The following is a 21,759-nucleotide window of genomic DNA, read 5'->3' as shown; positions in this document are numbered from 1 at the left end:
TAGCTATTTTTAATTAATTACTATTTACTTCCCTCTCTTTTTTATTCTTCATTCAGAAAAGAGAACAGGTTCTCCTTGGAGTCCCTTCCTTTCTATTTCTGTCATCATACTAGCTCCTGCTTTAACTAATTTCTACCTGGACAATTGCAGTCCCTCCCTAAGTGGCCCCTCCTAAGTGGTTTGTCCATTTGTAATCTCTTCTCCATCTGCTACCAGAAGAGTCTGGCTTGATGTCACTCTCCTTCTCATCAGCCCTCAATGTCTCCCCTTCACCAGCAGAACAAAGCCAAAACTCTAAAGCATAATACAAATATCTCTAGATTCTATCAACCTTTCTTCTTCTTTCACTATTGCCCCTCTTTTACTGTAAAAAAAAAAAAAAAAAAAAAAAAAAGAAAAAAAAAAAAAAAGGAGAAAAGAAAAAGAAAGGTATTTTCCATCCCTGAAATGGCTTTATCTTTCCCACCTTCTTACTTTCACTTGACTAGTTTAATCCAGTGTTTCTCCATTTTAGCATGCATCAGAATTATCTGGAAGACTTGTTAAAACACAGATCACTGGAACCACTCCCAGAATTTCTGATTCAGTAGGTCTAGGGTAGAACCCAAGAGTTTACATTTCTCACAAATTCCCAGGTGCTGCTGAGGCTACTGGTCCTGGGGTCACACTTTGACAATCACTGCTCTTCTACTCATCTACGTGCATACCAATGCTACCCTTACTTCATTCTTAAGTTCTGTTCCTTACATTAAACCCAAAATAATTTTTCTCTCCTCTGGGCTTCTGTAGCTATTTGGACTTCTCTGAACCATCATCTATCCAACTTGCATTAGAACTAATTTGTAAGCGAATATTCCTTAAGAATAATGATAGTGATTTGCATCCTCAATAGTGCATGTCAGAGATATTTAATAAGTATTTTTTAATTGAATTAAAAATGCAGACCCTGGCCTCAATAAAGTTAAAACATTTCAGAAAAGAAGAGAGTCTTTCTTTAAAGGAGAAAAAAACAGCCTTAATGATTAAGAAGAATGGACTGTCCCTAACTTCTTTTTATTTGTTCCCAAGTATTGCTAAAATCTCCTTTTTTTTTTTTCCAAAGCAAATTCCCTCTCAGTTTCTTTTTTTCTTCTGAACTCAAATAATTAATAAAGATATGGTTAATATACAGAATGTTATAGCTATGTTACAGCTTATATACAGAATGTTACTCACTAGTTTGAGTAATTACTTTAAGAAATATTATATCTTAAAATATTTCCAGCCAGTACATCTGTTTTATTAGCACTCCATAAATTTGCTGTCACTGTGATATCTACAGGGAATGCTTGTAAATTAAAAAAATCAAATAATGAAAATAACATTGCCACGATTTTTTTTTTAGCAATCCATTTGGAAGGATCTGTGTAGATGAGTTGAAATATGGACTAGGATCTCAAGTGATTAGAACTTATAGGGAACACAGTGCTATTTCTGTTTGTCTTTCATTTGCATTTATTTGTCATGCTTCTAATCTTGCCTGGGGTAGCTTCAGGGATGAATTCTGTTACATGGTGATATCACCCTTTATACAACTAAGTCTAGAGGTTAGTAAGACCACTGAATATATTCACAATGCCCAGCTCCATGATGTAGATGAACCTGAAAACATTTTAGCTCACTCATTTGGGGGTGACTTCTCTATACAAGGATTTGGAAGTGGGAGCAAATATACACAACGATGCTCAGTCATCACCTAAACTGCCTGTGATAAAATTTTGAAGCCCTAGGTCAGAGAGAAATTGCCAAGTTCCACATTGCTGTGTAATCCCTGTTATGGAGAACACCCATCCAACATAACTTACTATCCATTATGAGATCCATGCATTCTTTCATTCTGCCCTGTCTGAGGTAGTCTTCTTGTTTGGGTCAATTAGCTCTTGACTATGATATTACTGGAATAAGCATGCTTTTCTTCTCTTCCTTTGGGAAAGTTCTCTTTGACTAGATTCCTGATATACAGGTCTTAATGATATAAGCAAGTTCTTCGTATTTGTGTGGTACCTTTACTCTGTGACAAAAGCAAAATAAGCTTTCTTTCTGTGAGCAGGGAGATCTTTACTTGAAGGATCATGAAAATTTACCTAATTACTCACCAGAGAGAAATAATGTCTTTTCTAGAATAAGGACAAGGAAGAAATACAAATAATAGAAAAATTCTGTGGACTACCAGAACTACATGAGATGGTTGGTATCTTGACTTCTATTGGTGCCTAGAGAAGCTTGTCTAAGCTTTTAAAGTCTTTAAACCAAATGGTTCTATTGCCTGTGATTCTATAGGCAGAGGTGGCAGCTGCATTTATAAGCAAACATTTTCCACTTAGTTACCCAGGTAAAGGGAATCAGAATGTTGGGTTTTTAAAATATTCAGCAAGAAAAAAAAAGAAAGAAGTGCAGCAGATGACCCACTGATAAAAGAAATGCCTTAATTCTGACAATTGCAATGAACCATCTTCTCTCAGCACCATCATTTTACTCACTAAAAAGCGATAATTTCCATTCACATACCAAAATGTTCTAATACAGTTCATCTAGAAAAAATAACAGTAAATAAATAAATAATATCCCAGGCTTGACTCTACACCCACTTGTACCTACAACATTATTTCTATGCTTTCCATCAGAGCAAAACTTACCAGGTGAGAGAAGGTAGTACCCAGGTCCTCTTTTCTTCCCTGCCTTATTAGTCCCATGATTTAAATATCATTGTATACTGTCGATTCTTAATTTCCTCTGCCCTTTAGACTCCTATACACAACTCTATCGCTACGTGGATGTTAAGTAGGTACCTACAACTTAATATGATCAAAACAGAATTTCCTACCCTCCATACCCTCAGATCTGAACCTTCTTACTCTTTTCCAGTCAAGAAAATGATACTCCCATTCATCCAGTTATTAAAGTCAAAAACTTGGTAATCAACTCTTTCTCTCTGCTCCCACAGTCAAATAAGAGGTTGGCTCTATTATATATTTGGTGGTGATAGAACTTACATATCTTGATGGTTTGGAGATGAAGGTCTTCCTGCATCTACTATTGGCTGTTATAATCCATTTCCCACAGAGCACTAGGAGTTATAGTTTCAACACTTAAATCAGGTCACTCCTCTACCTAGAATTCCTTAATTTATTCCTGTTACTCTTATAGCAAAACCCAAAACCCAAACTCCTAATAGTGGCCCATAAGTATTTGCATGATTTAAGTTTTGCCTATCCCTCAAACATACCTCTTACCTACCTCCCTCTCACTCAGGAGGCTTAAGCAATACTGGCTCTTTTCCATTTTTTGAACATGTCATACACTTTCCCACTTACTCAAGGCCTCTGGTCCTTGGGTACCCTTCCCTGTTTTTTGCACAGCAGGTAGTCTAATGTCCCTCCTTAAAAAGAGGCTTTCCCTGACCACCACACCACATAGCCTCTTCTACGGCAGCTCATTTGTTTTTCATCACGGTGCACACACCTCTCCCAACATAGTTCCATCTCCCACCAACCCCCTGCCTCTGCGATTTAAAATCTTGTTGGTTTGGATGTGGTTCCGTAGTGTAGTGGTTAGTACGTCTGTTTTACACGCAGAAGGTCCTGGGTTTGCACCCTAGTGGAGCCATGGTCCATGGTCTACAGCCATGCCACCCTGAACAAGCCCAATGTCTGATCTCGGAAGCTAAGCAGGGTCGGGCCTGGTTAGTATTTGGATGGGAGACCACCTAGGAAGACCAGGTGCTGTAGAAAAAATAATAATAATAAATAAATATAATAAAATCTCATTGGTTTGTTTGCTTTCTCCTTTCTCTGGTTCACCATAGCAGCTCCAGGATCTAGCACAGATTCAGGCACACCGTGGGTTTAAAATTAACATTTACTAAATGAGTGAATAAAAGCTGGCTTGTCCTAATCAAATTTGACAAAGTGAAACCAGCTCCACTTTATAAGCCCTTTATCAAGCCACCTCACACTCCCAGTGAATTAACTCATACTGAAGCTATACTTTCTCCAGGCTATTTGTACTTTAATGGTGGGAAAGGTGGAGAGAAACAGAATTTTTTCATGTATGTAGAGTCAACATTTTGGAGTTGAAGCCTTAGTTTATCCCAATGTGAAAGGTATCATAGATTAGTCTCAATAGTACATTCTTTATTTTATAAAGGATATGTCACTGGTAAAAATATTAGTATTCTAGGAGGTCATGGGTATGTTGAGAGTCTGATGCAAGTTTGGATAGAACATCTGGAAAAAATTCACAGACACAAAAAATTTATATATAATTTGAGTGCTACATGGGCCCCCTGAGGTCTATTCATTATGTACTCTGAAGAATGCATGATAAAAATAAATAAATAAAAATAAATCCTCTATTTACTATGTGAATAGTAAGATTCTATTTTCTCCAATGGTAGATCTTGGGTCATTGTTGGTTTTGTTTATAATTCTTCCTTAAACAACCCGAACTTTCTCATTTCTCTTACAAATTGAAGAGAAAAAAATATATGAATTGGAAGAAATAGCGAAAGAAAGAAATACTAATATTTATTGAACATGAATATGTGTCCCGCACTATCCAATATACCTTCCACGAATTACTACATTTAATTCTCAAAACAATCCTCTAAGGTCAATAAGCCTCATTTTTGCAGATTAAAAGCTGAGGAAAAATTAGTTCAAGTAAATTCCACGCAAAAAATCCATGATAGAGCCTAGATTCATATCCAGGTTATAAATTCATGTTCTCTATGTTGTAACATATATTCATACTTTTTAAATGGCTCATTTGTTCTTTCACTGAATTAAGGATCTGGACATTCCCCTTAACTCTCTGACCTCATATTCTGTTATGCTCACTTGTGATCACTTGATCTAAGCCACACTGGCTTCCCTGCTAGTCTTTAAACTAAGTACCTTAAACAAAACTCATCTATGAGAGCAATTAATGGAGTCAGTAGTACTACTATGAAATATAATTGCTCATATGTATAAATAAAAATTTATGCATTCTTAAGATATGTTTTTGGTAACAATTTTGATGCTGGCAATACAGATATATTTGTGAAATTAAAGTATATTGTCAATTATGGAGAAACGATTACAAATTAAAATAACTACAGAAAAAAATAGTGTTATAATAAAAGCATAAATATAACCTCATTAAAAATGTGCTAATATTTTACCCAGTTTGTAGATAATAACTCCAATTCTTTTAAACTACAACATATTTATTTATAGAAATTAAAAGCATACTGAGTTCAAGTATCTCACTCCAGTCTACATAACACATTTACTGGCTAAAACATGGATCTTAAGTTGGAAACACTGGGAAAGTACTGAACTTTTTAAAATATATTTATGCAATTTTGCTTTTTTAAATATATATTTTTTATTTATTAATATCCTCTTGCTTTTCTAAAAAGTAAAATCACTTTCAGCCCTCATGGCCTGTGAATATTGCTATATAACTGAAAAGGCTTATAAATAATAAAGGATCCATTTGATATGTTACGATTGTTCTATGGTTTGTGACTGCAGCAATTATTATAAATCTTTTATTGGCGAATTTTCTTCTGTGGCCTTCAGCCACGCTCAGGCATGTCTTTCACATTCATACCAGCCAGCTATTCTCTTGCCGTTTGAACTCAGCAGCTTGTAAGAATCCCACACTGGCTGAAACTGTTAATCTGAAATATTTCTAACATGCAAAAATACAAAGAGGTATCTATGAAATACTCACATACCCATCACCAAGAATTTATAATCCCCTTTTTTCCTCCCCAGCATAACCACAATACTGAAGTTACTGTAGATCTTTCTTCATCCATATTTTCATTTTCCCTTATATGTTTCTAGTTATATAAAGAGTGTAAGTACCGACACTCGTGGATTTACAATGAAGTTACATCCCGATTATCCCATCATAAATTGAAAATATCATAAATTGAAAATGTATTTAATACATGTAACCTAACAAACATCATAGCTTAGCCTAGCCTACCTTAAAGATTGCTCAGAACACAATGTCCCGAACACACCTGCGACACAGCACACTGTAGAGCACCAGTTATTTACCCTCATGATGGCACGACTGACGGGGAGGGGAGGTCTTGCTGCCGCTGTCCAGCATCATGAGACAGTATTGCGTACAGCAGCATATCACTAGCCTGGGAAAAGATCGAAATTCAAAATTCGAAGTATGGTTTCTATTAAATGTGTATCGCTTTCTCACTATCATAAAGTCAAAATATCGTTAAGTAGAACCATCATAAATCGGGGACGGTTTGTATCATTCCATACTTTTTTTTTTCAATAACTATTACATTTTCAAGATTTGGCCAATGTCAATACATGAAGATTGAGTTTAACTAGCTGAAGCTTTATCTAATATACCACAATTTATTTACCCTTCCCCTATAAAATGGTCATTTACATTGTTTCTAGTTTTTCACTATAAAAAAAAATCAATGCAGAAATGAATATCCATGGGCACATATATGAGAATTTACCTATTGTGTATGCCTAGGATTGCAGTTACTAACATAGAATGCAAATTTTCAACACTACTGGCTATTGCTAAATATCCTTTTATGGAGTTTTATTAATGTATTCTTTCATCAATAGAATGTGAGAGTTTCCAATTGCCTATAACCTCTCCTGTGTTGGGTACTGCTAATATTTAAAACGTTTTTTTCTTTACCTGATGGATATTAAAAAAGTCCTTGATTTTTAAAAATGTGTGTCACCTTACTATTGGTGAACTTAAACATTTTCATGTTTATTGGCCATTTACTTATCCACTTTCATACACTGCCTATTTCTATTCTTGGTATTTTTATTCTACTCAGTGACCTGTTTTTGATTTCTCAATGATTTGTTGAAGTTATTTATACTGCCTGGAACCTAACCTTTTTGTTTTTGTCTTGCTTTGTTCATTTTATAAGAAGACTCAAATATATATAATGCAACTATCATTTCTTGGTCTGCAGCTGGCCTCTTAACTTTTAATACACAGCAGTTTTTAAGTAGTTTTGATGTAATCAAACCAATCAACCTTCTCCCTTTTGGTTTGTGTTTTTGGGAGAGAGGGAGGAGGGGCGCATTTTGTAATAAATTGTTTGCTACCCCAAGGGAAAAATTTCTAATTATTTTGGTACAACCAATTTATTAATTCTGAAAGATATGTAAACATCTCCCATTTGGATTATAGTTTTGTTAATATTTTATTGCTTTCTTTGCTTTTTATTTCAGTTCATAATTATCTCTTGATGAATGATTTTTTATTAATTTTTATTTCTCTTAATCTCTACTAATACTTTAAAATAAATTCTATTTTTTCTGATATTAATTTACTATATCATCTTTATTTTTCGTTCAGATTTTACTGGTATATCATTTTAATTTTTAATTTTATGATATACATACATGTATACATATGCATACATATGTGTATGTGCAATACACTGCTTTTAGCTGGACTTTAGATTTTACATCACCTGAGATTTTCTGTTTTAATGGTTGAATGTTGTTGTAATTATTGATATTTCATTAGATATCTATTTCTACCAATTTATTTTGTTATTACATATTTACTATCATTTTGGTTATTTCTAATTTTTTCTCCTTTTCTCCTTTCCATCAGATTGATCAGTTTTTCGGTACAGCATTTCTTTTCTTTCTAGTCATATCTAAGCTAATATTCTATTAATTGTTAATCTTAAATTTTTAACATGAACAATTATGTAATGATGTGTAAGGCTTAATTCCAGCCCCTCGAACATATCATTGTTGTGTAGGACTTTATTTCCACCTTTAAAACCAATGATAGACATTTTTTGAAAATCATTGGTTCTTATATCCTATTACTTATTTCTAGAATCAATGTCCTTCTTTTAAACTGGTAGTTCCTTCAGAAAGACTCTGTAAGAAGCAACCTATTTTTTTATGTTACATAAAATATCATTATTTTCCTTTATTCTTAAATGATAATTTGAATATAGATTTATATTCTTATTTTTTCCTCAACATCTAAAAATATTTTTCTGCTGTCTTCTGGCATCTATTTGACTAATTAGGACTCTATTATTACTCTTATTGCTGTATCATATCAGATAATATGTCTTGTCTTTTTCGTATCTTTAAAGATTTCCTTTCATCTTTGCATTTTACAGATTCACTGTGATGTGTGTCGATGGGTCTGGCTCTTCCCTCAGTCTCAGGACCCATTTTATTCTATGCATCTGGATTATGCTCTATTGTTATCTATTTGGCTGTTGCCTTTCTTTCTGTTCTCTCCTTCTGAACTTCTGTAGAAGTTATAGCTTTAGAGTTTAAATTTAAGTCTTTGATCATTTTGAATTTTTTTTTTAGGGTGTGAGCACAGCGATATTTTTTAGGTGATTACCACCTGGAAAGGTCTTCTCTAAACATTAAAGATCCAACAAGAAAATGACATGATTTGGGGTCACTATGTATAATTGTTATTACAGCAAAATTAGATGATGTGAGATATTGGCCTCCCTGATATTTTTATCTCTTAAAAAAAGCATGGAATTATAAAATCTTACTTCAGAGATAGTGATTCTTTCACATATTTTCAGGTGTGTAAGTTTTTCTATGGTTAACAAAACTAAAAGGAACATCATTGTTCCATTTTTGATACACGATAAGGAGGCAGTACCAAAGCACCAGAACTAAGCAGTTCAGTGACTTTAACCAACTTGGGTCACTAGTGTGATGGGTTCTAAGGAAATTAAAAATTCATTTATATAGGCTGACTTCTTAGTATCCTGATGCAGACTCGTTCCAAACTCTCACTGCTGTGATGTACAAGAAATGAAGGAAAGTAATAAACTGAGCACTATCTCACCAAAAACCACTGGAAGTTTATTTGAAATTTAGATGTATTGAGTGGAGACTTTTATGAATTTCTGGAAATCGATGTCAGTATTTTCAAGTAATGAATCACTGGCAAAGGAGAAAGAACAGAGATGCTTTATAACATAGTAAATCCTAGAAAGTAATTCTTCTCTGCACTTCTCTCTATATTGCAATATTAGAAAAAGTGTCAATGGGAACAAAGAATGGTAAGAATGCTAACAGAGTGAAAGGAAGGGAGGAAAGCCAGAGAAGAAGGACATGGAAATGGAGGTAAACAAAATATCAAGAACAAGGAACAGACGGGGATGAAATATTATTATCCACCTGTTTTTAAAAGTATATAGTTTGTGAACCAAGGACATGATCTTAAATGGAATTATAAAGAAGTGATCAATGAACGATACATCTAAAAGTGTGTATGAAGTGTCTCAATCTTAGTAACAGTTTGTATTAGAAAAATTATGTAATCAGGACCTTAGGATACTTATCTATCTTAAAATGTTAATCAGAGAAAAATGAAATGTGAAAATAAAGGAGTTCCAACAAGGAAGTGGTAATTAGTAGAGTGCTGCCTGCAGCCTCTTGCCGTGTGGTCTTGGTGAATGGAGCTGAGGGCAGGTGCCAGGGTTGGCCAAGGCCATGCCCTTAAGACAGAGAGGACCCCTGTTCCACCTGTGACCTTACCCTTAAGGAGTCCTTGGTCTCTCCCGTCTTCTGCTCCAGCTCTGCGGGCAACTGCTGAGCCTCTGAAGTTAAGAATGGCAGCCACCAGAATGCAGGTGGGCTGTGAGGTGCCTCAGATGCTGGAAGGGGCTGCTCAGTGTGGACTGGAGCTCTGCCCCCTCAGCCTCAGGCTACAGAGTCACGCAGATTTTTAACCTAGGGAGACCCCAGGTCCCTAAGTGAACAAGACACCAGCTCTCTCCATCCTTAAGAAGCCTAGAAGGAGCAGAGAGGGGAGATTTGGTTGGAGTCTTTATTCCTTCAGACCTGACACTGGAAGAGAGAAATGGTAGAACAGCATCCCATACCGAGCCAACAGGGCATGGCTACCACCCTTTGGGAAGATTTACTGGCTATTTATTAAGGCCTGTATATATAATATGAAATGGCTGATCTCAAGTTTCTCTCATCTTTTTAAAGGAAAACACTGTATTGCATAATTGAAATTTGCTAAGAGTGTAGGACTTAAATGTCCTCACCAAAATGAATGAGTGAATGAATGAATGAATGAATGAATGAATAAAAAATAAGGTGATGGATGTGTTAATTAACTTAATGGGGGGAATCCTTTCACAGTGCATAGGTATATCAAATCATCATAACGTATACTTTAAATATCTTACAATTGTGTCTGTCAATTATACCTCCTAAAGATGAATTTTTTTAAAGCCATATTTTGCTATAGGTGGGCCTTCTAGATGTAAAGAAGTTCTGACATGTGATAGAAAAATCCCATGTGTTGATGATTTATAACATGTTTTACATTCATGGATCCAAATTATCCTTTATATTTTATCCTTCACATGAAACATTTGCAAACATTGTCAGCTTACACCGAAGGACATTCATAGAGTAAACTTGTATATGTCTTCAAGTGACCTGGGTACTTGACCTGTGGTTTGTCATGATAATACGCTCTGTTCCTGGTCTTCATGTTTGCATAGGCTAGAGTGAAGGAAAGGGTCTCGGCTGTGCTTGGGGAACTTCAACTCTGTCTTTAGTTTTGGAGATAAGCAAACTCTTCCAAGGGTTGTTCTGCCCTCCCTCTTACTTTCCCATCTTTTCCTTTTTTTTTTTCCCTCTTCCTTCGAAGTTTGGAAAGCAGGAAATCACACAGTTAGGCTCAAGAAGAAAGAAACCCATTCCTTTTGATTCTTCAGTCCAGACCTGCTTCGTCTTCCACAGAGCCCATTTGCCAGCACCGAAAGGAATATTAGGAGCGTTAACTCTTAACTGCCAACACGCTGTTCAGGTCACCCCAAATATCAGTACTCCAATTACAGAGCCCTCTGTTTTAAAATTAAGGTGATATTAGTGATTTAACCTGTTTAGTACAGTGTAATTACAGTGGTATGGAAAGAAAAAAATAAAACCCTCACCTTCTTTTATGACCATGTTAACATTCTTGAAACTGTGCACTATGCTTTTCAGTGGATAAAACATTTAAGGTCAGAACGGTACTAGAATATCCAGATTCCCAGCAGTTAGTTTTCTGCCACTGAAACCTCAAAACCAGATATTCTCAGCAGTGCACTGCATATATTACACAGGTGCATCAAAGATTTATCACTCTCCTTGGTCCACCTCCGGGGAGCATTTCATCATCGAAGAAAATAACTAAACTCATTTGAGCCCCTCTTTAATTTTTAAAATGAAAATCTATATCCATCAGGCATATGTCAGAGTTTTCAGAGAGAGAAAAACTAAGATAACGTTTGTGAAATTTCTTTTATTCTTTAAACACAATTACTAAAAACTTAAAGCTTATTTTATGTTAATAAAAATAATGTACCAGGTACCTTGCTTCATGCTAGATATTTAAACTCTCTATTACAGTTTAAAACATTTAAACTCTCTATTACAGTTTAAAACATACACACACATCCCCATGACTGCACACACAGGTACAGTTTTATAGATGTATTTTTCCACTTCTGACATATAGCACTATTGTTTCACCTTTGGTAACTTTCATTGAGGAGAACTTTTCGACCTAAATTGTTCTGCACAATACGCTCAATTTGGTTTTTTGATGAAATTAACGTATCAATTTAAAACAACCACATTCACTGCATTTTTTAAATTCTGTACATGAGTAAATTTACTGCATATTTGTTTCCTCTAACATAGAGAACTTTTTTTTTTTATTTTGGCTTGATAAAAGCAAAATTTATTTTAATAACTGAGGGGGGAAACCAGCTGATACTTCTAAAGTGTATTTTAGATGTTAGCCTGTTTTGTATATGTTATTTAATTTAGTTCTCACAAACCCTTGGTAGGTGCTATTAGTATCTTATTTCCATCTGGGGAAACTGACATTCAGAGAGTGAAATAACATTCCCAAAGCTACATGGCTAGCTATTCTATACACTTCAGCCCTTCTAGCACAAACAGGCATATAAGCAGAGAAATATTAATTCAAACTAGATGTAACTGAGGGTAAATACGGAAAATATGTAAGTCTTTCAGTTCCCGACCTCCTTTTCCAGACCTGTGTTTTGCCTTGAGCAGTAGTGTTATGTACAGGCTCTCAACATAGCAACCCGTCTGACTGAGACATACAACATTTATATGTGCTCTCGAAAAATAACCGGCCTCACCCATTCCAAATATGTCAAACTTGCAAATTATCATGACAGAAATATGTGAAAATTCAATTTTTTTTCAAAATTTTATATTCCTTCCAAGTCAATATGTTGTAAAAGTGTTGCAATTATTAATAAACGGCTTTACCTGTGCATCGATTTCTTAATGGTTTACCCCATGATGATTGTTAAAAACTAAAAAAATAAATAAATATAAGTTTGAAAATGTCCAGCATACATTTTTTGTTTGTTTCTAAAGAAGTGTAAATCACTTTCATTCCTTAAATATCACTTGTATTATTAGATTTCCATGTTTTTTAAAGCTCTGACTGACCTCTTCCTGGAGTTTCATCTCTCACTGCCTCATGGAATTCTTTGTCTGGGTAGCTAGCATGTTTTCAAAATCAACATGTCACCATTCCTGAAGCTTCTAAATCTGTTTAGATTAAATATATTCTCGATGCTCATACAGGAGTATGTGACTCGTGGTAAAATAAAACTTTAAATGACATTTTCTGACAAATATTTAGATATGACTCATATTAGTCATCGAATCCTAACCCCAACCATCAAATTTAGAACCCATTTAATCCACCTGTTTTATTTTACTGATAAGGAGGCTCAGACCCTGAGTGACTTGTTAAAGATCATCATGAATTTGTAGCTGAGCTGCAACTAGAATTTTGAATCCTCATTTTTTGTAATTGCCATTTTCTTTATACTAAGACATACTGTGAGCCAGCAACCACAGTGACTGTTTACTCACAAATATCTCATTTAATCCTTACCCTGGAAGGTAAACATTATTATCCCACAATACAAATGAGAGAAGTGAAGCTCAAGAAGGTGAACTTGTTCATCCAGGCTTATGCACTGGAAGAGTCAGAATCCAAAACCACATCTGTTTTATTCCCAATTCCCTGGCTTTAGTCAGCTTCTCTGGACCAATGCTCCTTCTTCCCTCTTATGAATGCAAATTGCATAAACACAGAAATGCCTTTGACCATTTTAACCATTAAACACTTCATATTATAGGGCTTTCCACAATAGAAATAATATATTAAAATGTGTTAACTACACATTTTACACAAATGCTACGAATCTCTAAGTGGTAACAACTTGTGAAATATGTCTGCAAATCATGAGATAGCATAGCATTATATTATGTTTTGTATTATATTTGCCAATAATTGGATGTCACATATTTGGATTCTATTAAAGATGTCCAGTGACTCTTTTCCTGAGTCATCACAGATATTTTCCCTATAAATCGGCACCTTCCAAACTTAGTTTCATGATAATTCAAGATATATTAAAATATTTTAGTGAGTATCGAAAAAATCTCAAAAATAATTTATTTAGCTCACTTACATTTTTGGAAATCTGCATATTCTGTATATTAATTCAAATTTGGAATGGCTCAAGAAGAGATATAAAATAGGTTTTTAAATTGTATTACAAATGTAAGTAATGATAGAGGGAAAATAAACAAGATAAAATATTAAAGGGCCAACAAAATTCTAGGGAGAATTTAAATAGGTAAAAAGCAATATGTAGTTTCTCACCTACATAAAATCAAAGAGTTCAAGGTAACTACAGAGGCAACAGTGAAAACCTCTGTATAATCCCGAGTTGATGTAGTCCTGAACCAACAAGATAATATTGAAAATCTTGTCCAATAGTAGTCTAATCTAAAGAGTTACTATTGCTATGAATAAGCAATTATATGTTCCCGTTCATGGCCATAATACATCAGGTGGGCCATCTACATGATCAATCGTTCAGCAATCCAATCCATCTCATTAAGACAACCTTAATAAAAGAATCAGGTAAACTATGGTCTGGTTATATCATGCATAATAAATCATCCACTATTTCTTGAAAATGTCCTTTCCATTCTTCCCCTACGGATATTGCCTTAGGTCAGGCAACATTACCTCTCACCTAAATTGTTGTATCAAGCTTTAAAGGCTTCTCCCTATCTCCAATCTCTCAACCCACATTGCACTTTAATGAGTTCACATCACCTTGAGAATAACCAGAAACTCTTTTTTTGTGCTCTGACCAGTGTCTTTGTCTCTACCCACACTGGCCACTGTCTCAGGGAAAACCATTCTTCCAGTCATACTGAATTCAGTGCTATTCCTAGACCCAAGATACTCTCTCCTTTCTTTTAACATTTCTCCTCAACAAAATGCTTCCTTTTCTTTCTCTCATTTGGTTTCTCCTTCTCCTACTCATACTTCATCTCTCCCAGGTAAAGCTTTCTCAGGGCTGAGCTGCTCCTCCTCCATGCTCTCTTTCTGACACCCACTAAACAATTAAGCCTACAATGGCATTTACTGTCTCCACAACCAGAATAATTTCTTGAGGCCAGAGACTACATCTTATTCATCTTTGTGTCCCAGTATCTCACTGAGTGCCTGGAACATGAAAAATGCTCAACTGATGTTTGTTGAGAAGGTGAATAAATATAATAGATTGGGATATCCCCAAAGTGCCTGATCTTAAGAATCACTTGGGTGCTAATTAAAAATGCAGATCCCCAAGCTAATCTCCTGGCGATGCATATGGACCAATTTGGATTGAGACAAAAAAATTTGTATGTTTATCAAAAATTCAAGTGTTTTCATGAGAATGAATGAGAAAATGGAAAAATTACTATAATCCTTTAATCATGACAGATAAAAAAATCTATGTCTTTGTACAAAATAGCTCTCTGTTCTTGGGTTACCTCTCTTTTAGGTATCCATGGGGACCATTACCTCCCCCTTTACCTGGTACCTATCTGTTCTGTGCAAGTCAAAAGTAATACAAACAAACAAAGAACAGTTTTTTATCATATAAAAATAAGGATATGAAGATAATCTATCCTTAGCTCAGAAATTAAACTCAGCTAGGGCCTTGGTTATGATTTTAACATTGTTTGTTTTCTTTCAGCCACTGTTTTCAATGTGGCCTGAAAATGTCATGACTCAGAGTAGTTATTTGTAGAATTGCTTCAAAATGTTATCTAAACTACTGTAATTTCACACCTGGGATTGAAATTATCCGGTTTTCCTGCAAAAATTCCACTTACCTGGTGATTATACAGTACTTGCTAAACTAAGTTAGAGTGCAATGTTTTACTCTTTAACTCTAGGAACACAAACTTGTTCAAAGAGAAGACCTTGCTCCATGTTGCCACCTACTCAACATACCTCACTCCTTAATTCTTGTAATAATCTTTCAACTCTGCCACTCAATGGAACTTTTCTTTTAAAGATCACTAATATTCTCCGAATCGCCAAATCTAAGAAAATTTTGGATATCTGTTGGCCTCTGAACTAAAAGGGCAGGGCAAGCCTTTCTTCAACACATATTCTTTATTGGCTTCCTGGTTTTTCTACTTTCTCTCTGCTACTTTTGGGTATCCTTTGCTAATTTAATCTGTTGCTTCTCCTGCTTCTTAATACATTTAGCTCCTTTTTTGGAATCTAAATTTGTTGGTCTAGCAGTTAAATTATTCCAGATTTGGAAAACTGTTCGGATCTTATCACACAAAACTCCCCTCCACGTATCCTATGATCTAGACCATCACATGTGGCTTTTAAATTAACTAAAGTTAAATTAAAAATTCAATTCCTTAGTAACATTATCTATATGTCAAGTGCTCCATATCTGCTTGTGGCTAGTGACTACCATATTGTACAACACATTTATAAATCAGTCCCATCATGACAGAAAGTCCTATTGGGTAATGCTAATCAAGACAGCTGGACTACTTGATTTTCTCACCTCTAAACTTTAGCCCACTTGATTTCCTTTACATCTGGAATGCTGTCCAGCAACCATATCTCTTCCTATCAAAATCTGACCTTTTCTTCTAAATATTTACTTCTAAGATCTTTACCGATCACTCTAGCTGAAAGTGTGGCAGCTCTAACATGAACTCTCAAAGTTCTTTGTTCCCCTCTTAATCATGTTGCTTTGTTCTGTCATTATTGGGATGAATTTCTGCAGTCCCAGACTAGACATTAAAGTGTCTGAAGAGTTGATATTTGCCAACTGTCAATGAATGCTTCCATGTGCTAAGCTAAGTGCTTGATGCTTCAAAGGTCGCCATAACTCCCCCGTGAAGTGTATGGTGTTTTACCATATTAATGTTAAGGAAACTAGGATTTAAGATGATGAAGTGATGGGCCCAATGATGGTTTCGAGAAGGGAGGTGATTGTCCAGGGTCACAGACGGTGAGCCCTCAATCACTCCAGGTCTTTAGTCTCACTTCAAAGTCCATACCTTAAACACAGGGACACACTGCTTCCCATCATATTTAGGATATTAATGCCCACCCCACATGCCTTGTAATACTAGGCATAACTCCATTGGTGCATGAGTGAATACATGAATAATGCCTTAAAAGTATAAGGTAATTTACAGTTCATAAAACTTGTTGACAGCTATAATTTATTTCCATATAATTTCTTCCAACAACTCTGAAGCAGCTCTGCAGGAAATGTTATCTCTATTTCACAGAGGCTGAGAGAGTTCAGAGGCCTCCTGAAGTTCACATTGCTATTTAGCGACAGGGATAGAACTTGAGTCTGAGTCTTCTGCCTCCAAGTTCCATCAGCCTTTCTTTCAAACCCCCTGAGGATTCAACACTCATCGATAATCAACAAAGACTCAAAATGTTTTATCTCAAAATACTGTTTTGTACTTGCCCTTTTTATTCTTTAAAAAACATGATAATGAGACTTAATCGTTTATGTCTATGGGAGAAAAGGCAGTGTAGTCATTTTCAGTGCTGCTTAAGTAGCCACATATTTAGATTTTTATCATATTGTTTTTGCCCTAACCCCATTAAAATAACTTGCTTATGTTAAACAAAATTCTGGGAATGATTATTAGCAATTTAGCTATGAATATGCATGATTATTTTTAAGTCCACTAATTATATGCATGGGTTTTATCTGTAATTATATTTGCAATTTTTTTTTTCTTTCTCTGCTTCAGGAAAGTCATTTAAAATGCATTTGGGAAATGTTTGGAAAAATTAATTCTATTACTATTATTTTCGAGAATTTTCTTAAGTATTTTATGACTATAACTATTTTTTTCTTTCTCCAGGCAAAGCAATATATCAAAACATACATATCATATTTGTTGACAAAAATGTGAACTTCAAAGAATTTTATACCCATTAAATAAAAAAGGGAAAAAGTTAGACTATATTTTCTTCTTTATTATGTTAATTTTCTCATATACTTAAACAGTTCTGTATTTTGTCTTGTATCTGCAATTACACTTAAGAGTGTTATACTTCCATTTATTTCACATCCATCTTGGAGCCTGGTATGTTTTTGTGTATATACAAGGTGAGTTAGGGGTGAGATATTGGAGGATTAAATTCACCTCGTTTGAGTGGTTTTTCTCAGTCATGATGCACATTCTTTACAGAAATCATTTTATCTAATCTGAAAAAAGTCTGAAAAATAATTTGCCTAAGACAACCCTGCCAGAAAGTGACAAAGGTCAGTTTCAATCTCAGGCCTGCCTCATCCCAAGGCCTACAATCTTTTCACTAAGAATGACCAACTGTTTGAATGGCTAATATTAACTAAAAGGCCTCTGGGTAAAATAGAAATGTACTTGATACCTATTCACTAAAATGTTTATTAGGTGAATAAATAAGTAAATGAATGGGTAGATGAAATTCAATATACATCAGCTCATTTACCTCTCCACCAAAAGAGAACATTTTCAAATAAACATTCAGGAGAAATATACAATTAGGAAAATGTTTCAGCACTGATGGGGCTTTTATAGGATTACTCTTCCCAAGTTCAATAGTCTTAATGCTCAAGCAATTTGGATTGGATTTCAAGTTGAGGAGTCTGATCATTTGGAAACAGAAAATCAAGGATCTGAAATACTGTTAAATAAATAGATTGAACTGAAATTAGCCTCTCAGGACTTTAAGTGCTTCCACATAATGTCCAAGAGATAGAAACAGGAATGATGTTCACTACAACAAATATTGCCTTAATTTCAAATTTAACTTCTGCAATTTGATCTAATGTTACAAGGCATATGGGCCCTCCATATGTGAAGAGTTTACACCAATTAAAAAAAAATGCATCACATGGGCAAGAATGAAAACTCTAGTAGTGATTTTTTTTGATATGTTTCATTCCTTGTTTTCCATACATGCAGCCACTATGTGAACCTGTCTCCAGTCACTTTACCACTGACTTATTTTTAAAACTTTGTAACTCCTCTCATTGCCTTTCTTCCTATTTCCACTCTTCCTACAATGGTTGCTAGAAAGATCTTACTACTCAGGACAGCTTTTACCACAAACTTAAACCTATCATAGTTCTCTAAAGTCTGGTTTACGACAGACTCTTGAAGTTTTTATCCCTCTCACCATCCTGGTCACTCACATCTCCCTGAGGCAAATTCTTCATTAATAAAACAATTGACTAATTAATTAAAATACACACACACACGCACACACACAACCTCTCTGCCATGCACTGTATGAAATAAACCTAGTTTCTTATCTGTGATTTTCAGCATGCTAGTGATCCTAATTTCAAACTTTTGAAACTGCTTTGCAAATTATCTTTGACATGTTTTCATATAGGTGTATTATCAATATCTGTATCGGTTAGGGTCCCAGAAGGAAACAGAATTCATCTCAGATGGTTCGAATGAAAAAATTTTAATGAGTTATTTACCAAATTGCAGAAAGAGTTAAGGAACGAATAAGATGGTGAAACATCAAGAGACTAGCTACAATGAAAAGGTAATACTCTTAGTAGGAATGAAGAGACAAGAAGAAGAGGTAGCATTTCCACAGGAGCCCAATTAAAACTGGAGGCATATAAGAGGGCAGCCTAGAGGCGGTGACAGCCTGAAAGGACACCACCACAGCGAAGGCACAGGATCATAGCAGGAAATGAAGTAGGAATATCCTGACCTCTTTCTCTTCCAGCCCTCCAATATCTCATTAATACTTCCCATTGGCTAAGCCCAAGATGAAGACAAAGGGGAAGAGAGTTCTGGTTATACAATCTACAAGGGTCAGCTTCCCAGGACACAAGGAGGACACAGAGCGGTGGAGACTGGATAGGGGCATGGCAAGAAAAGAACAACTTGTCCAGTCCCCAGTCAAGCCTTCTTAAGGTTAGCAATTTCTGAGATCACCTGCATTTGGAATGAAAAAACATCTATAAGACCTCACTGAAATCGCAGCTATGTGTCACTTTGAGCAACTTTACTTAGTTAGAGACTCAGTGTCTTTGCCTTTAATATAAGGATAATATGGTACACAGTTTATAGAATTGTTTTGAACACTCAGTGAAATACACACATGCACAATGTCTAGCACAATGAACACTAAATAAATGGTAAATTGTTACTTATAAAACATCTTATAATTTTAAAATGAACCATCAAAATAAGAATCAATGAATTTTAGTGGTCACATTTTGTAGTTCACCTCTACCCTCCATCCCCTTGCCTTAAAATTCATGGCAGGACATCTTTAGGACTTGGCAGGCAGACTATTTTATTTTGCACAAGTGATCTGGATGCCATTTATCTTCTTTCCACTCAGTAACAGACGGTGCCTTGGACAGCAGTGACATCTGCAGCCCCAAGGGAGAAGGGTCAGCACAAATTTTAATTTTGCTTTTGGTTTGGGGCTTTAAGTACACAAACAGATTTTTTTTCCCCCTGTCAGTTTGCATCTAGCTTTGTAGCTGACATTTTTTAATGCTTTATGTATTTAGATTAACTCAGAAATTTATAGCTCCAGGTTTTTGCTTATTTTGCTTTATGTCTCTAATTCAATCTCCTTGATTAAAAAAAAAAAGGTGAAAGAACACGTGAAAAAGTATTCTAGCTGTCATTTCTGTATCACTAGGATGTTAAGAGGGCATTCGGCTCTTTTTGAACTTCCTCTCATTATAAAATGTTAACATTTGAATATTTTAAATCATAAGAAACAAGAATAGTAAAGATAGCCTATAAAAATCTGTGAGCAATTTGACTCAACTAGAAAAAGGAACTTAAAAGCTTAGAGAACATTTATAAAAATTGAATGTCATGTTCACTGGAAAGGAATGAGATTCTATACTTATTTCTGCTATGAGAGTAAAAATAAATAAATGAACTGGAAAGATAGGTAGAGGATAGATATATAGATGATAGATAGATAGATAGATAGATAATAATAATAATAATAATAATGATAGATAGATAGATGATAGATGATGATAGATAGATGATAGATAGATAGATAGATAGATAGATAGATAGATAGATAAAGGGTTTATTCTTAGGAGATCAAGTATCTGTACTGAGAACAGTTTGATACTCCTGAGTTCAATTTCAGGGGAATTTCTGTAATAGGAGACTCTCCTGATGTTTGAATGTTGTGGCTACATCTGAGGTCATAAAAATTTCCTACCCAGGAATCCCACAGAGAAAAAATATCTATCCCTAAATATATAAAATAGTTTCCTCCTTACTGAGACACACTATCCAACCTCAATAGTATTTGTAATTTCCCTATGTCCCCAGGACAGTCTTCGAAGCTCAAAGAGAACACTAAAGGCTATGTCTACAAGATAATTTGATCAAAATAAAACAGAAAGCTGGCCTCCGGTAGCTATTTCTAATGGGAGTCAGTCACAGGACAATAAAACTACAGTTCATGCCTAAATGCTCTCCTTGGTCAAGGAGAGACTGAAAGGAAAGAATCAGAACTCAAGGGTCATGTCCAATTGGCCTCAATCCAAAACACCATCCACTCAAGAAGCTTCACAGACAAATAATTACACTGCTAAGGTATTTGTATTAGGCAGACGATTCAAAGCCTCCCTTCATCTTCTTAGGCTTGATTGTCCTAGACTAGATAAGCATTCTGAATTTACAACAGAATATTGAATTGCAATTAACTATGCAATGGGCAGCAGAAAGTAAAACAAACTGAGGAGCTTTCTTTTATTATGATGCTAGAAAGACAAATAGAATGGTCTGTAAAAATCATTTTGACTAGTAAATCACATTAACAGCAATTCACTATAAAATAACAAGATATATGGGATTTCTAGTCCTGGTTCCTTCTACTGACCCTTAGACAAGTTACTTATTCCAATCAATTTCAGTTTTCTAATCTGTACAAAAAGGATATAGAATAAATAATCTCTAATATTTTTTCCAACTCTATAAAAAAGCTATTGTTTTATATATCAAGAAGAATAAAAATATGATTTTATGAACTGCAGACCTGTGTTTCAATGAGTCTGTATTTCAGTTAATCTGAAGCAGCCGAATGTGTATTTAAAAACCCTCTAATGCCAAATGAAAGAAGGACTCAGCCAAAAGAGTGCCAAGAATCCAAGTGACAGAAACAAAATAAATTCTTAACCAAGAAGAGCTCATATCTGAAATTATAGTGTATCAATATTCTATACTCATTTGTTGGATATGTATCAAAATTTTGGTTTAGAGACATTAAGATAATCAATAGAGAGATAGAAAGATGACAAGATGACAT

The 21,759-nt window shown here is 34.9% G+C and overlaps 1 protein-coding gene and 1 pseudogene across 1 annotated transcript in view; one reads left to right on the top strand and one right to left on the bottom strand.

Annotated features, from left to right (window-relative positions):
* GRM8 (glutamate metabotropic receptor 8) overlaps positions 1–21,759 on the bottom strand; it is a 676,955-nt gene that overhangs the window by 326,363 nt on the left and 328,833 nt on the right. The window lies entirely within an intron of this gene.
* On the top strand, positions 3,655–3,770 carry LOC112478781 (annotated as a pseudogene).

The sequence above is a fragment of the Pteropus alecto genome, unplaced genomic scaffold (assembly GCF_000325575.1).
Source record: "Pteropus alecto unplaced genomic scaffold, ASM32557v1 scaffold22, whole genome shotgun sequence".
NCBI lineage: Eukaryota > Metazoa > Chordata > Mammalia > Chiroptera > Pteropodidae > Pteropus > Pteropus alecto.
The sequence above is the reverse complement of the archived record's forward strand: the minus strand, read 5'-3'. Positions and strand labels throughout refer to the sequence as shown.